The following is an 18,183-nucleotide window of genomic DNA, read 5'->3' as shown; positions in this document are numbered from 1 at the left end:
GTAGTCTTGTTCTCTTTTGTAAAATTTTTAGAATATTAAAAAGTAAAAGAAACTGATGAAAAGTTCTTTATATATCATTCTCGCGTTGCTATCAAAACCCGGCCAAAAACCCGTAAAAACCAACGTACTCGATTGAGTAACTGAGGTACTCGATCGAGTAGCCCCTACTCGATCGAGTACCCATCAGGCAGAACACTGTCCAGAACGCAAAACTAACTTACTCGACAGAGTAAGCCTTACTCGATAGAGTACCCAACAGCTCATAAAACCGTAGTATTACACCAGACACATAACAAGAAAGAAAACAGACAACACCACACAAGGTCAGTAACTAAAGAACAACATTTACCAACTATAGAACAACACAAGTATAATCTCCAACACCAATACTCCACCAATCATCTGAATAACACCAAGGTATAGTCCTGCCATATTACCAATCGCAACCGATAATATACACCGCCACTGGGGACCGCAGCCTTACCACCTAAGCCCTCTTGGAGTATGTATCCTCGACAATAATGCGATCACATGTTTAAATCTCATATTAAGAATGCATGAGGAAAAGTAATTTTTTATTGTCAACTGATCCACATTAATCAGTAATGATTGGCTGACTAGAGTTTGACATTACTGTCGTATGCGGTGGTGATCAGTTGATCCCTTAAGGTCATACCTCTAGGGTAGCACTCTTAATTGGTCAATTAATTAATTGTATGTTGATACAAGTTAATTAATTCCTTAAAATTGAACAAATGATTTTGTGAGTAAGAATACGTATCTTATTGTAACTCGATTAAATAAGATTCGTACTAAGTAATTAAATTGTTTTATTACTTACGTTTATTTATTGTTTATGAAACAATTAAAATAAGAATGAATCATTTATTATAAATACAAGTTGTTGTGATTTATAATTCAATGACCCATTTTAAGTACTTGTAATTATGAATTACTAGTTATTTTTTGTATATGATTTATTTTGTTTATATAATGATTTTTTAATGGGTTAAAAATGCATTATTAAATAACATGTCTAGTAACATGTCCAATATGTCACACTATACAAATTAACATATGACAAACTTAAAAGGGACCCTTTTAAGATAGGGTGTGCCGTATAAATGGAGGGGTTGGGTAGGTTTAGGACTTAATTGTTGCTCTAATTGAGAATTGAGCATAATGATTATGTTTCTAAAAGACCTATACCTAGCCCTACACCCTACACCCTACACCTTGAGAAGAACAATCTTGAGCATGTATTGGGCCTTCTTCCCCATGCATTTCGGCCACCCATATGAATAAGGAGAGTTTTCCTCCTTATTCCCTTAATTCATTCTTACAAAAGAATACATTGCAAAATTTGTGTATTCACTCATAAGTTAAGAACTCTCAAGAAGGAAAATCACAAAATCACTAATATTTATATATCATTAATAGAAGTAGTAAACTATAATATTAGTATCAATTTTAGGGCACATATACTAATTTCTAGTAACAAATTAGTATATGTATTAATGGTGATTATCTTGGTACAGTTTGTTGAGGAGTAGATCCTACCATTTGGTCTAAATTCATCCTTGGAGCACTCGGATTTTTACGAAGACTAATTTGGTAGTTGACCAATTAGTATAACTGTGCGGCACTCCTTTGTAAGTCGATTGATTTCTTCTTACTTTGTCATTTTGTTATGCATGCATAACATCTAGTTAGTTTATGACTAAACTAAATTAAATAGTTATTAGAAATATCTAATAAGAGGTTAATGAATCTTACAATTGGTATCAGAGAAATAGTTGTTGCATGCATAATCGGTTATTGTTTTTCCGAGTTAAAATGTTAACATATAAAACTAGAACTTTGTGATTTATGAAGATAAATACCACGAAATTTGTTGCATGAATAAAATTCTGGTCCTAAATTGATTTTAGATCATTTTGATGATTTATGGTATAAATATTGCTCTTTAATTTATTTTTAGTATTTTTATTACATTTTATTTGGTAAAATGACTTTTAAAATACTAAAATAAGTTAGACTATGATTCTGACCTTGAAATATTTACACTACCTCACATGCATATTTTACTTATTGTATGTAAAATTTTGTATTAACGTGTTTTATATTGCATGTTTTATGATTTTTACATGATAAAAATGGATTAAATGGAGGTATTTTAGTTAAAATTTGTTAGACTTCGTCTCTGCCCATGAAATTTTAGTATGTTGTCACATGCAATATTTACACACTGTATGTAAAGTTTGAGTTAAAATGGTTTTATTTCGCATGATTTATAATTTTTAGATGTAAAAATCACATAAATAGTGACTATTTTAGAAAAAATAGCTAAAATGAATTTTATGGCATGAACATTTTTCCCAATGTTGTATATATGATATGAACATCAGATCTAAAGTTGCATCTCAAATTTCGTTTGATTTGGGTGATTATTGATTTTTATATAATAAAATTGATAAATAGCAACTTTAATGGTCATAATTGTAAATTCGATTTTTGGGCTTGAAAATTTGTCATTTCTAGGTTCTAGAAATTTATATAGAATATTCAAAATTTGAATTTTGATATTTTACATAATTTTATGTTTAATTTGGAATTAAGGGGTTAAAGTTACGTATTATGCGATTTATTTGTGAAATAAGTTAAATATATTCTATGGGCAAATTTTATTAAAATTTTGGAATATTGGGAATTTTCCAGAATATACAAAATTATCATTTTGAAATATTCGAATTTTTATGACTTACTGGAAATTATTTCTTTATTATTATGAATAAAAGTGTTTAAAGAGCAATAATAAAATATCAAGTTGAATTATTGTCAAATATTTAGTGAAGACTAAATTTTTGAGGCCTAAAACAGTTAGGGTAATTAACTTGGACATAGATTTGATTTATGTAATATTGTGTGATTTTAATAAGTTAATAATCGCAACTATCAATAAAACCGGACCAAATATACGATATTAGCTTTAATAGGGCGATTTGGCACATCACATGGCATGTTTCATACATATATTAATGCTGCATTTTAGTATGAATGTCATGTTTTATTTTATGTAATTTTGAATTATATGGCCTTAGTTTTTAATTGATATTTCCCGAAATGAATGGGGATATCGATTCGGTTGTAATTTTTTGTTTTTGTTTTTATAATGTATAAAGTAGAAAAGCTATGTAATTTATTTATCCCGGAGTTCCCTTGAGACGGTGCCATTTGGGAAGGCGTTCCGACAAAGACCGTGTTGCCTTGAAGTGCGTGCCAAAAAAAGTTCAAGGGACCAAGGAGTTGGTTTCCGAATTTGTAAATAGTTTATTAAATTTACTATTTTAGGAAGGCCATACTAGGATTCAATTGCTTTGTTTTGCATTTATTTTATATGTTTGCATGCATAGCCAAATCGCCATAACTACACGTGCATATCATATTTTATCGAATCATTGACCGTGTCAATTATAATTATCGCTAGTTCACCGCTTTAGTTCACTTAAAACGAGATAGATAATAAATTGACAAGACCTCTCACTAAATAATAATTGATAATTAGCCTTACCAAATTGTAGAACCATGAGTCACAATTTCATAAGGAAGTAGGCTTGGCTCACCGGGGTGCTAAACTTGTTACGTTGGGTAAGTGGGTAGTAAATTGTTATTACATCGAAATTTGGATTGAGCTCAACGGAAGTATTCGCGAACATAGCCGCATGTGTTTCGGGCTTAAGATAAATATTAAAGTAATTTTATCGACCCTGAGTTCTAGAAGTAGAATCGATTAAAGAGTTAATCCACCGAGTTATATTGATTAGGGATGAATCGGCTCACCGTGCCCGAGTTGATATGAATTTGGATCTCGAGATCAATTATAATAGTTGGGTAGAGGTCACTATATAAATGCTAAAACCTATTTAAATGTATTATAACGATGAATGTTTGATTTTCCCACTATTTCGTTGGTCTTAATGTTGTTCTATTTCATTACTCCTACTCATATGCGATTTCATTCGATTGTAACATAAATCTCCACTAAACCACTATTCCTAATGACAAAGAATCTCTTTCTAAAATTGGACAGTATCATAGGTTGTGGACTAGCTCCATAGGGATCGTTCTATTTCATAGAACTAGATAGGAGTCATCCTATGCAAATACAAGATTAGCATTTTAAATTCCTAACATACCTATGTATGATTTCTTGTGAATAAATATGAATAGAAGTAGTACTTAGTCAAAATATGTTTTGATAATATCTTCAATGCATACATGGTTCAAAAGTCTTATTGCTCAATCCAAAACAAATGTCATCAAGCACTTAAGTCATTAAGAACATGACAATGTTAAATTGGTAAATTGATTTGCTAGATTAACCAATTAACACTATAAAGGTAATTCTTGTGAAGAATTAACTAGGAATTTATATGAAGATAAATCTTCATCAAGTAGAAATTCTTGAAGAAAGTGGGAGCAATAAGAAATAAGTATCCATCTTAATTGTTAAGGATAGAACTAGGCTCGAAAGAGAAGGTGTTAGACACTAAAATAGAGACAAATCCCTAATAAGTAAAGATCAAAGAAGTTAGTCGTGTGACACCAACATATTCATTCTTAATATATATGACATTGACATTGCTTACTTGCGAATTATCATGTCATGAGTATTTGATACAAATATGTGAACAATGTTAGAAATTACCACATTTCATGATTATGAAATATGGCAAAAGGTGTTGGAGTGTCCCCGACAATAATGCGATCACAACTGTCGATCATGATGATCACATGTTTAAATCTCATTTTTTAAGAATACGTAAGGGATGATTCATTTTATAGTCAACTGATCAACATTAATCGATAATGATTGGCTAGCTAGAGTTTGACGTTACTGTCGTGGGACGGTGGTGGTCAGTTGATCCCTTAAGGTCACACCTAAAGGATGATGCCCTAATCTGTAAAGTTGATTAATTGTATGACGATACAAGTTGATCAATTCCTTAAAATTGAACAATTCAATTAGTGAGAGAGAATATTGATATCTTATTGTCATGGGATTAAATAAGATTTATTTTAGTAATAAAAATGCTTTATTACTAAAATTGCTTATTGTTTGAGAAACGATAGAGATACGAATGAATGGTTAAGTATAATTACAAGATGTTGTGAATTATAATTAAATGACCCATTTTATTTATGTGATCAAGTATCACTAGTCAATTTGTTGAATGTAATTTAATTAATTTATAAAATGATATTTATGTGATAAATATGCATTAAAATTAATTAATAACATGTAATATACTACATGTGACATATTGTGTGACAAATGACAAATTGACAAAATAAAATGGTAGTCCATTTTATGTATATGGACCGAAATATTGGTGTGGAAGTAGTTAGTGGGTGAATTCTTTTATGAGATAAAATAATGTAATCATGCCTAGCCTAAAACTAGTTTACACACCTACATATTTAGAAAAGAGTAAAAGAAAAAGGAGATGCCATATTTTGGCATATAGCCTCCACTTTCACGGCTCCCCTTACTCTTTGATGATGAGAAGTTTTCTCATTTTTGTCTCTTACCATTCATTCATATTCACATGCATTCATCTCTCTTATTCTTGTTCATCTTTCTCTAAAACTTGAGAAATGATGATCCAAATTGTTCAATCACATTACTAATATTATTAATGTAATATATGAGTATTAGTAATCAATTTTAAGGTAAACTACTAAACAAATATCTAACACATATTATTTAGTAGAGATAAGGGATAATCTTGGGTGCAATCAAGAGGAGTGGCTTCTATACTTGATGTCTTTGGAGGATCATCCTATTACTCATCATAGCTCAAGAACAAGTGAAGGTAGGAGACCGTACTTGTGCCCATAAACCGAAATATTCAATGTAAGGAACCGGTTTTCCTCTACACTTATTTATATGTTTTGCATGCATAAGATTCTTAAGTTTTTATGACTAAAACTTTAAACTAAAATATGTGATATTTAAAATATGATTTCCAACAAGTGGTATCAGAGCACTATGGTTGTTGCATGCAAAATCGGGATCGTTTTTCCGAGATAATACGATTAACGAATAAAACTTGAAATTTAGGATTTATGTAGATAAATCACGAAATAATTTTGCATGTTAAAAGTTTCTGGTCCTAAATGGATTTTAGGTCAAATGGGACGATTTATGGATTTTTATTGTTCATTATATATATTATTGGCATTAAAATATGATTTTTATGTGAAAAATGTCATTTTTGGACGAAAAATAGCTAAACTTCGAATATTTTAGTGGTTTTTGGATATGTTTTCACATATATTATCTACTGATGGCCTGTAAATTTTCATGTTAAAATAAGTTGTTTTTCTCGAAATATGAATTTTATAATTTAAAGTCGTATTTAAATGGGTAAATAGGTTAATATGAGTTATATTTCGAATCTGGTCATGGAAATTTAGTATGTTGTCACATGCAATTTTACAAGATGTGTGTAAAATATTTGGCTATAGTGAAGTCTTTTTGCATGATTTATGAATTTTTGATGAAAAATCACATAAATAGTGACTATAATTAGTAATAATGCTAAAACATACTTTATGACTAGGAAAAAACGTCACATGTTTCATTTTATCATATACTTCAGATCTTAAAGTGAAAAATTGATGAAAATAAATTTTCTCATATTTTAATGGTCATATTTGTTAATACCGATAAACCGCAACATTGTTTTTCTCGATAAATATTCGAAATTTTTAACCTAAGTTTTGAACATTATGAGTGTCATGATATTTTTCCAGAATGTTCATGAGCTTAAATTTCAAATTTTGAAATTATTGTAAATTTTTATGATTTAATTTGAAGTTTATAGCATAAATTTTGTATTTTTGGTCCATAATGAACAATATTAAGAAATCAAGTTGAGTTATTGTCAAAATATTAGTTAAGACTAAGTTTTGAGTCCTAAGATGGTTAGGGTAATTAACTTGTACATAAATATGAATTTATGTAATTATTGTGATTTTAATAAGTTAAATAACGCAAATCCGTATAAACCGATTAATATATGATATTGGCTCTTTAAAGGCGATATAGCATAATATTTAGCATCTTCATACATATTATAATGCTGCATTTTATTTATGATTGTCATATTTTAATTTTATGTATTTTTTGAATTATGTAATTTTACTTAGTATGGCCTTAGTTTTTAATTGGTATTACCCGAAATGTATGGGAATATCGATTCGGTTTGTAATTATTGTGATCTCGTATCACCGTTTTGTAATTTAATAGATTTATTTTTATTTTTACTGCAAATGTATTATAGGAAATTATGTAATTCAATTTTGTAATTTAATTATTCCGGAGTTCCTTGAAGACGGTGCCATTCGAGAAGACGATCCATCAAGAATGTGTTGCCTCGAGATGCGTGCCAAGACCGAAGATCAAGGGACCAAAGGAGTTGGTTTCCAAATTTGTAATAGTTTATTAGATTTACTATTTTAGGAAGGCCATAATAGGATTTTATTTTTATACTTTGCATTTTATTTATATGTTGCATGCATCGCTAAATCGCCATAATTAAACATGCATTTTAAATCGAGTTTATCGACCGTGTAATTTACAATTATCGTAGTTCACCGCTTTAGTTCACTTAAAACGTGATAGATAATAAATTGACATGACCTCTCGCTAAAATAAACAATTGAGACTTAGCCTTACCAAAAAGTAAAAACCATGAAAACCAATTTCGTGAGGGAGTGCGCTCGGCCACACCGGGGTACAAACCTTATTACGTAGGGGAAGTGGGTGATAAATGTCTATCCACAGAATTCATATTGATGAGGGATGAATCGACTACACCGTGCCCAAGTTAATATGAATTTGGATCATGGACACATTTATTCGAAATTTGGGTTGAACTCAACAAAAGTATTCTCGACCATAGCCGGATGTGTTTTGGGCTAAAGATAAATACTAATGTAATTTTATCGACCAAGAGTTCTAAAAGTAGAATCGATTAAAGAGTTAATCCACCGAGTTATATTGATAAGGGATGAATCGGCTACACCGTGCCCAAGTTAATATGAATTTGGATCTTGGAATCATTTATCAAAGTTGGGTAGAGGTCACTATGTAAATGCTTTACTTGTTAAATTATTTACAAGTCTTATTATTATAACGAAAAATGTTTTGTTTTCATTATTTCGTTATCATGTTGTTCTATTTCTTTACCTCAAAATATACGATATCATTTCGTTTTTTAGTTCAAATCTCCATTAAAACATCGTAACTAAAGACAAAATATGAATTTTTCTTCTAAAACCTCGTGTTATCCATTGGAAGGATCTCTTGTGAAGAGTATAGAAAAAAGTTGTTCATGAGCAAACGGGTTTTTGATTCTTGAATAACATATCTACTTACAATGAATTGTTTCTCATATGCTTAATTGAGTTAAGTACTTTGAAACGGTAAATCATTTTGGTAACTAGATTTGTAGGAAATCAAAATTGACCAAAATACCGCAACACTTCAATGAAAGTGTTAAGACTAAACGAATGAATTGAAGAGTAGTCTTCATGAAATTCAATTTTGCTTCTCTAAGCAAAGACTCATTGAAATAAGTGGGAGCATTCTCTTAACCGTTAAGAAAAGGACGAGGTTCAAAGAAATAAAATTAGAATGGAATTGATACTAGGTAATGTTAAAAGTAAAGTTATTGAGAATAACGATACTAAAACTATCAATCCCGACCGATAAAGTTTCCATTGTCTTAAGTGTTGGACGCTAGAAAGGTAACTACCCCAAATTATTGAAGAATCAGCAAGTTAGTTGTGGGACATCTAATGAGACCTTCTTCCTTAAATGTTTATTTGATTGACATAAATTATGCTAGTATTACTTCGTCAATATTAGAAACCGGTGGTGGTTTTCATCATTGGATTTGATACATAGGATGATTAGAATATGACGACTAGCAACAAATGATGTTGAGAGATAGAGTCATTGTGTACTCAATCTAGTTTTGGGTTTAAAGTTGTACTTAATTATGACTATTAAGTGCATAAACTCTGAATAAGAATATAATCTTGTTAAGATACAAAAGAGGTTTCATTTTTGTGACCCTATACACCACGATTTGATGTATGGCTAGCCCATTATAAAGGTGAATATATTCTAAACCAAACTAGAATGATACATCATGTAGATGATGCAAGACTCAAATTGGTAACCCAAGATTAAACCTTAAATTCTGGAATGATGAACACAAAGAGTTATTGTGTACTCTTGAAACCATTAGATTGTTAATCTTATGGTATATGCGTATCTTATATTCAAAGCAAGATGTCTCGTGCCTTTTGGTTGAAGAAGAGATCGAGGTTGTAAATCATTGATCCAAAATAGGTTGATCATTTTCTTTTACGAATGATTTAAGTTGACGCTAATGTGTTCACTTAATAAGGTAAATAGAGAAATAATCTTTGAAGAAGTTCAAAGAGTTCAAAGAATCACGATTTAGTCGTGATGGGATTATCAAAGTGAAGACTTTGATATAAGCCAAAGGAAATGTGATATAGTATCACAAATTAATCTCTCTTACCACGCATTATGGGATAATGTGTGGTTGGATAAAGAAATCAAACGTTATTCGATATGGTTTGGACTTCAATCAAGTTACTTTGAGTTACTTGATCCTTTTGGGGATTTTATCATTTTGTTTAAATTATTTTTCCACTAAATCTAAAACGAATCATATAAGATATGAAATGGTAGGGTACCATGTTTGTAAGTTTTCAAAAGAAACAAATGCTTATTTTTCCTTACTATAATCACGAGTACAATGGGTTTGTGGCTCGTGAAGCTGTTTTTCTATAATACAAGTTTATTTCTAAAAGATAGAGTGGACGAAATTATTCAAGAGCCACAAAGAATGTTATGTCGCAAGAAACTGGTCTTTCTTGGCTACATGAGACGTTTTGTGTAAGGCGTTGTTTCTTCAAAACCTAGGAGGTTAAAGTCATCACTTGTTGAAGATGATGAATTAGTGTTACTTTTAGAAAGTAAAGAGCTTGCAACTTACAAAGAAATTGTTTGATTCAAGTTAATTACTTCTGGAAAGTAATGAACATATGACTTACATGAGAGTGTTTAAGTCACAACTCAATACAAGGCTTAGAGCCATGAAAATCCGAAATAAATTCCAAGTGAATTGTTAGATATCAAAGCTTGATTGGTAGCAAAGGGTTTTGCACTAGTTGAAAGGCTTAAGTCTGGATCTTCTTAGGGATTGTGTTTCATTATGAGATATATATAGCGAGTGAATCTAAAACCCACTTCTTCAATTAGAAGGAATGTATTCAATACATGTCTTGAGTTTTGTAGATTCTTGCCATCCTAAGATAATGTGAAACTTAAGAGAGGGTCTATCAATGTTTTCATCATGTTATAAAACATTTCTCGATAGGTCAAGTTGTGTTTATACATAAAGTTTAGTGGGAGTTACGGTAATTTTAATTAGTCTAATATGTGGATGACATATTGATCATTGGGAATGATTTAAGACTTGGAGAAATATAATACATCTTTAATATCCAGATTTATGGAGATAAATCCACATGATATTAGCGTCAAATAAGAAACCTTATGTTGATAGGAAATGATGTATAACACTTCATATACTTTGAGTATGATGAATTATTTCAAATCAATTTTAGGTAATAGTTACCAACTAAGCCATAAGGATTACCCTTAAGTGCTTGAAGAAGCAGTAAGGGTGTAAAGCAAAGTGTTTTTGATGCAATTCACTAATTTGTGTAAGGGTGTTACACCCTTACACAAATGACAATTAACAATTGAGATTGCGCATGGTTTCCGACAAAACCACATTCAAAACACATAAAGATGGTTAAGAAACCATTATGGCTATGTTATTCAATAAATAGACTTGCTAGAATCGTTCTAGGCAATAAAGAACAATGAGAGATATTTACAACGGATATTGAGTACACTTGCAATCATGAGATGTGCAAGAAGGATGAGTCCCGCACACTGTTAAAACTGTGGGAGCTATTCTAAGGCTAGAGAGTTTATGTCTAGATTGGATCTAGACACGTACTCAGAAAGTTTTGTAATGTAAATGTATACATTACAAAGGAAAACGAGTATGTAGTAAGGTTGAGTAAGGTACAAGAAGTTGATAAAACCTACTAACCAAAGCCTTCTCATAGGCTTAACATGATGAGTCAAGTCACATGTCATTTCAATTGCATTGAGATGAACAACTATATATAAGATGAAAATTGATTATAAAAATATAAAGTAGTAATCAGGTATTGACTATTCATATGAGATAATCACATTTGTCGTTCGAGTTTTTAAATCTAAAAACTCCTTTTATACTTTGTTACATCCAAACGGGTTGTAGAGACAATATTGAACCCCGTTAAAGTGAACTCGGATTAACATGGTATTTGCCCATAGTCACTTGTATGAGGTGATGTCTCGAAGTGACTAGAGTGTGATGCGATTGATGGCAAGTTCAAGTGCCATAGAGTCATGTGAGATGACTAGTAGATCACATAGGCAGACTGTTAGGAACCCTCTGTCGGGCAGTAACTGCTTATAGAGTTCTGGCAAATTTATAAAGTGTGGTCGTGGTGAGAGCTACTATAGTATTCTAATGAGTCGATTCTTTTGACTAAAGACTGTTCGCCTAAGTTGGCACGGTTTCAGATTAACTTTGATTTATGTTACTACGACCTTCGTAAATGGGGTCAAATGGGCATATTTTGGGTTATGATGGTTGTGCCTAGTCGAAGGGAATAGTGCGATAGGAATTGTCCACCCCCTTGTCAGGGTTAAAACAATATCTTAGGGCCACTCGAGGTGTAATGAACTGGAAATGCGTGGCCACGCTCGGAAAGTATCTATGGTAGATAATTCCGGTCAAATCAATTATTCTCCAGATCGAGGAAACCACTCTCGATATGATCACTTGCAAGTACGACCTGAAAGACACTTTGCATTAAGTGAGAGATAGTAATAGGACAAGAGAATTGGTGACGCACACTTGTCGATGACAAGTGGGAGATTGTTGGAGTGTCCCCAACAATAATGTGATCGCAACTGTCGATCATGATGATCACAAGTTTAAATCTCATTTTTTAAGAATACGTAAGGGATGATTCATTTTATAGTCAACTGATCAACATTAATCGGTAACGATTGGCTTGGTAGAGTTTGACGTCACTGTCGTGGGATGGTGGTGGTCAGTTGATCCCTTAAGGTCACACCTAAAGGATGATGTCCTAATCTGTAAAGTTGATTAATTGTATGACGATACAAGTTGATCAATTCCTTAAAATTGAACAATTCAATTAGTGAGAGAGAATATTGATATCTTATTGTAATGGGAGTAAATAAGATTTATTTTAGTAATAAAAATGCTTTATTACTAAAATTGCTTATTGCTTGAGAAACGATAGAGATAAGAATGAATGGTTAATTATAATTACAAGATGTTGTGAATTATAATTAAATGACCCATTTTATTTATGTGATCAAGTATCACTAGTCAATTTTTTGAATGTAATTTAATTAATTTATAAAATGATGATATTTATGTGATAAATATGCATTAAAATTAATTAATAACATGTAACATACTACATGTGACATACTACATGTGACATATTGTGTGACAAATGACAAATTGACAAAATAAAATGGTAGTCCATTTTATGTATATGGACCGAAATATTGGTGTGGAAGTAGTTAGTGAGTGAATTATTTTATGAGATAAAATAATGTAATCATGCCTAGCCTAAAACTAGCTTACACACCTACATATTTAGAAAAGAGTAAAAGAAAAAGGAGATGCCATATTTTGGCATATAGCCTCCACTTTCACGGCTCCCCTTACTCTTTGATGATGAGAAGTTTTCTCATTTTTGTCTCTTACCATTCATTCATATTCACATGCATTCATCTCTCTTATTCTTGTTCATCTTTCTCTAAAACTTGAGAAATGATGATCCAAATTGTTCAATCACATTACTAATATTATTAATGTAATATATGAGTATTAGTAATCAATTTTAAGGTAAACTACTAAACAAATATCTAGCACATATTATTTAGTAGAGATAAGGGATAATCTTGGGTGGAATCAAGAGGAGTGGCTTCTATACTTGGAGTCTTTGGAGGATCATCCTATTACTCATCATAGCTCAAGAACAAGTGAAGGTAGAAGACCTTACTTGTGCCCATAAACCGAAATATTCAATGTAAGGAACCGGTTTTCCTCTACACTTATTTCTATGACCAAAACTTTAAACTAAAATATGTGATATTTAAAATATGATTTCCAACAAAAGGATGTCATACCACCTTTCTAAATGGGTATTTAGAGGAGGATGTGTTCATAACACATCCCAAGGGTTTTATAAGTCCTCAACGTTGAATGATCGTATGACGACTAGCAAGAATAAATTCAGAAATTTACGTGAATGAAACTAGAGTAGTTGTCATTACATCTATGGACATATAAGTGTTATAGTGTGTTCATTTTAGTTTTGTATTTAGAAATGTACCTCAATAATTATTATGATGTACACTAAGTCTAAATAAGAATATAATTCAAGTTTTTTTTTTTTGAAAAAACGCAAAGGGTTTCATTATTGTGCAATTAAAACAAGTATTGTGCCCTTACTTACCACGATTGTGGTTATGGTGAAACCATACTAATCTAAGTAATTATATTCAAACTGAAATAAATGTCATATATATTGTGTAAGACTCAAATTGGTGACCCCAATTATTTCTCGATTCTCGATTGAAAATTGCATTTAGAAACTAGTTTTGACTAGTGTCCCAAACCATTTGATTGGGAATCTCTTGGTGTGTGTGACTCTTGTATTCAGAGCAAGATTAATTCATGACTTCTTTCTAGAAAAGAATTATGAATAGACCAAGATATTCGCCCTATTTACACTTTGAAGTGTACGATCGAATACAATTTCAATCAAAAAGGGTTATTACTTCTTTATCTCTTCTACCAATGAACTAGGTAGATACTTGGTATCCACTTAACGAGGCAAGAAGAGAAATTCTTTGAATAACTTCAATCAATGTTTAAAAGTATCAAAACCTAGAGATTAAAACCTATACGATACAGTATTGATACTTTGTCAAAATTGGGAACAATATAGTGAAGATTTTTCTATACACCAAAAGGAGTGTGATATGGTATCACAAGTTCACTTTTATTGTATGATTGAATCTTTACTATAAAGTTGGAAGTAGACTCTATCACAATTTTTCTAGTATTTATGTATTCCCCTAAAACAAAACATAGTTAAAGCAATCAAGTACAAATCATATATGATATGATTAGGCATGGTACCTAAGTTGTAGCTTGTTTCAAAAGAAAGCATGTGGCTTTCTAACCCAACTATCACCAGAACAACATGTTTGTGGCCCGTGATGTGGTCTATTAAAGAAATGAGGATTATTTCTTAAAGACGGAGTGGGAGAACATGTTCAAGAGCCACAAACTGAAAATAAGACGTGGGAAGATATTCCTTCTTGGTCAAAATCAGTAAATATTTCTTCGAAATCTGAGTGGACAAGATTCATGTTATTTTGAAAGTAACAAACCTGTAACTTATTAAGTTGCCTTATCTAGTTTCAACTCCGCAAAAGTCTGAAATGGGCACAAACATGAAAATGTTAATTTAGCTTGGTTGGTTAGTGGCAAAGGGTTTTGCACGCAATAACAACACTTTATTATATTCGGAAATGATTTGATATAGTTGGATTATAAAATCATCTTGCATGAGTTCTGTAAATCACAACTATCCTAAGGTAGGATGAAAAGTTAAGACGAAATCTTAAGTAGAAGTTTAGGAGTTGAATTATATGTTTTGATCATGTGATAAACTTTTCTCGAATTGTCGAGTAGTTCTGTTTATACATGGAGTTTAGTGAGAGTAATGTGGTGCTACTAGTCTTATATGTAAGGAACATATTGATCATTGTGAATGATAGAAGACTTAGGAGAAGGATAATACATCTCTAAGGTATCCAGACCTATAAAGATAGTTCTGAGAGGATATTAGCCTTAAATGACTATTCTTATATTGATAAGAATCTAGTCAAGTTCAAAGTTATTGAACATGTAGAAATTGAATCTACTTGCTTCTGTTGCGGGATTAATTCATTACGCTAAGATGTATCACCATTCTTAAATTTCGTATACTTGGAGTATGACGAAAAGTTACAAATCAATTTTTTTTGAGAAGAAGTCTATGTATAGCCATATAGTTCATTGGTTAGCACTCTTGGAGCACTAAAGATATGATGCTAAGCATTTAGAATTGAGATGGATTTATGTGCAAGGAGTTACACAAAAACCATGTTCTAAACTCATAAGGATGGTTAGAGAACCATCTTGGCTATATTATTTAAGGAGCAGAACTACTGGAAACGTTCTAGGCAGTAGAACAATGAGGGATTAACAACGGAAATTGAGTACACTAGCAATAATGAGACATGCAAGCAGGAAGGGATGATATTAGGATTCGGTTTTATGAATTGGAGGAACTATGGTAGTTCATTCCAGTAACCAAAGGTCCTATCCCATACACTGTGAGGACAGTGGGAGCTATTCTAAGGCAAGATAACCTATGTCTAGATTGGATTTAGACACGTAAAATAAAGATTATACATAACAAAAGGAAAAAGCATATAGAAAGGTTAGAGAAAGTGCAATGTGTTAGTGAGACTTACTAACCAAAAGCCTTTTCATAGGTTTAACATGATAAATCATGTCATTTCAATAAAGTTGAAATGTGCAACATATACAAAATGGAATATGGATTATAGATTATGTAGTAATTGATATTGTATCAATTTTACATATGTGATAATGCATTCATCGTTTGAGTTTTATATTAAACTCTATTATTACTTTGTCATATCCAAATGGGTTGTTGAGACAATATTGAACCCCATTAAAGTGAACTAGATTGACATAGTAATTGCCCCTAGTTACTTATATGAGGTGACATCTCGAAGTGACTGGAGTGTGATGCGATTGATGGCAAGTTCAAGTGCCATAAAGTCATAAGAAATGACTAGTCGATCACATAGATAGACTGTATGGGACACTCTGTCGGGCTTATGACCGCTTATATAGTTATGGAAATTTTTATAGCCTGGTCGTGGCAAGAGCTGCTATAGTATTCTTTTGAGTCGATTCTTTGACTAAAGACTGTTCGCCTAAGATGGCATAGTTTCAGAGTGAGTTTGATTTATGTTCTACAACCTTTGTAATTGGGGTCAAAAGAGCATATTTTGGGTTATGATAAGCTGTGGCTATTCAAGGGAAGAGTGCAATAGGAATTGTCCATCCCTGTCAGGGTTATCTTATATCTCAAGGCCACTCGAGGAGAAATGAACTCGAAATGTGTGGCCACGCTCGGAAGGTATCTATGGTAGATAATTCCGTTCAGACAGTTATTCTCCAGATCGAAGAAACCACTCATGATATGATGAAATGCAAGTACGACCTGCAAGACACCTTGCATTGAGTGGGAGATAGTAATAGGACAAGAGAATTGGTGACGCACACTTGTCGCGGACAAGTGGGAGATTGTTGGAGTATGTGTCCTCGACAATATTGCGATCACATGTTTAAATCTCATATTAAGAATGTATGAGGGAAAGTAATTATTTATTGTCAACTAATCCACATTAATCAGTAATGGTTGACTGACTAGAGTTTGACATTACTGTCGTATGACGGTGGTGATCAGTTGATCCCTTAAGGTCATACTTCTAGGGTAACACTCTTAATTGATTAATTAATTAATTGTATGTTGATACAAGTTAATTAATTCCTTAAACTTGAACAAATGATTTTGTAAGTAAGAATACGTATCTTATTGTAATTCGATTAAATAAGATTCATACTAAGTAATTAAATTGTTTTATTACTTAGGTTTATTTATTGTTTATGAAACAATTAAAATAAGAATGAATGATTTATTATAAATACAAGTTGTTGGGATTTATAATTCAATGATCCATTTTAAGTACTTGTAATTATGAATTAGTAGTTAATTTTTGTATGTGATTTATTTTGTTTATATAATGATTTTTTAATGGGTTAACAATGCATTATTAAATAACATATCTTGTAACGTGTCTAGTGTGTCACACTATACAAATTAACATATGACAAACTTAAAATTGACCTTTTAAGATAGGGTGTGCCGTGTAAATGGAGGGGTTGGGTAGGTTTAGGACTTAATTGTTGCTCTAATTGAGAATTGAGCATAATGATCATGTTTCAAAAAGACCTATACCTAGCCCTACACCCTACACCTTGTGAAGAACAATCTTGAGCATGTATTGGGCCTTCTTCCCCATGCATTTCGGCCACCCATATGAATAAGGCGAGTTTTCTCTCCTTATTCCCTTAATTCATTCTTACAAAAGAATACATTGCAAAATTTGTGTATTCACTCATAAGTTAAGAACTCTCAAGAAGGAAAATCACAAATCACTAATATTTATATATCATTATTAGAAGTATTAAGCTATAATATTAGTATTAATTTTAGGACACATATACTAATTTCTAGTAACAAATTAGTATATGTATTAAAGGTGATTATCTTGGTACAATTCCTTGAGGAGTAGATCCTACCATTGGGTCTAAATTCATCCTTGGAGCACTCAGATTTTTACGAAGACTAATTTGGTAGGAGACCAATTAGTATAACCGTGCGCCACTGCTTTGTAGGTCGATTGATTTCTTCTTACTTTGTCATTTTGTTATGCATGCATAAGATCTAGTTAGTTTATGACTAAACTAAATTTAAATAGTTATTAGAAATATCTAATGAGAGGTTAATGAATCTTACAAGCCCCGCTCAAAACCATAGAGCGAATAACCCAATGACCATTAATGTGCACATCCCCCTTGTGACGGGAACCGCAAGGGGCGAATCAAGGGCGTGCAGCCATTTCCGATGATGACCCCACTCAGGTAGGGATGCACCCCACACACAACCACAACGATACTATCACACAATCAACGATACTATGCACCACACATGACAATCAATCAACAATACTGAGTAGGAAAAGCCTAC

The sequence above is a fragment of the Silene latifolia genome, chromosome X, assembly GCF_048544455.1.
Source record: "Silene latifolia isolate original U9 population chromosome X, ASM4854445v1, whole genome shotgun sequence".
Taxonomy (NCBI): Eukaryota; Viridiplantae; Streptophyta; class Magnoliopsida; order Caryophyllales; family Caryophyllaceae; genus Silene; species Silene latifolia.
Note: the sequence above shows the minus strand (reverse complement) of the source record.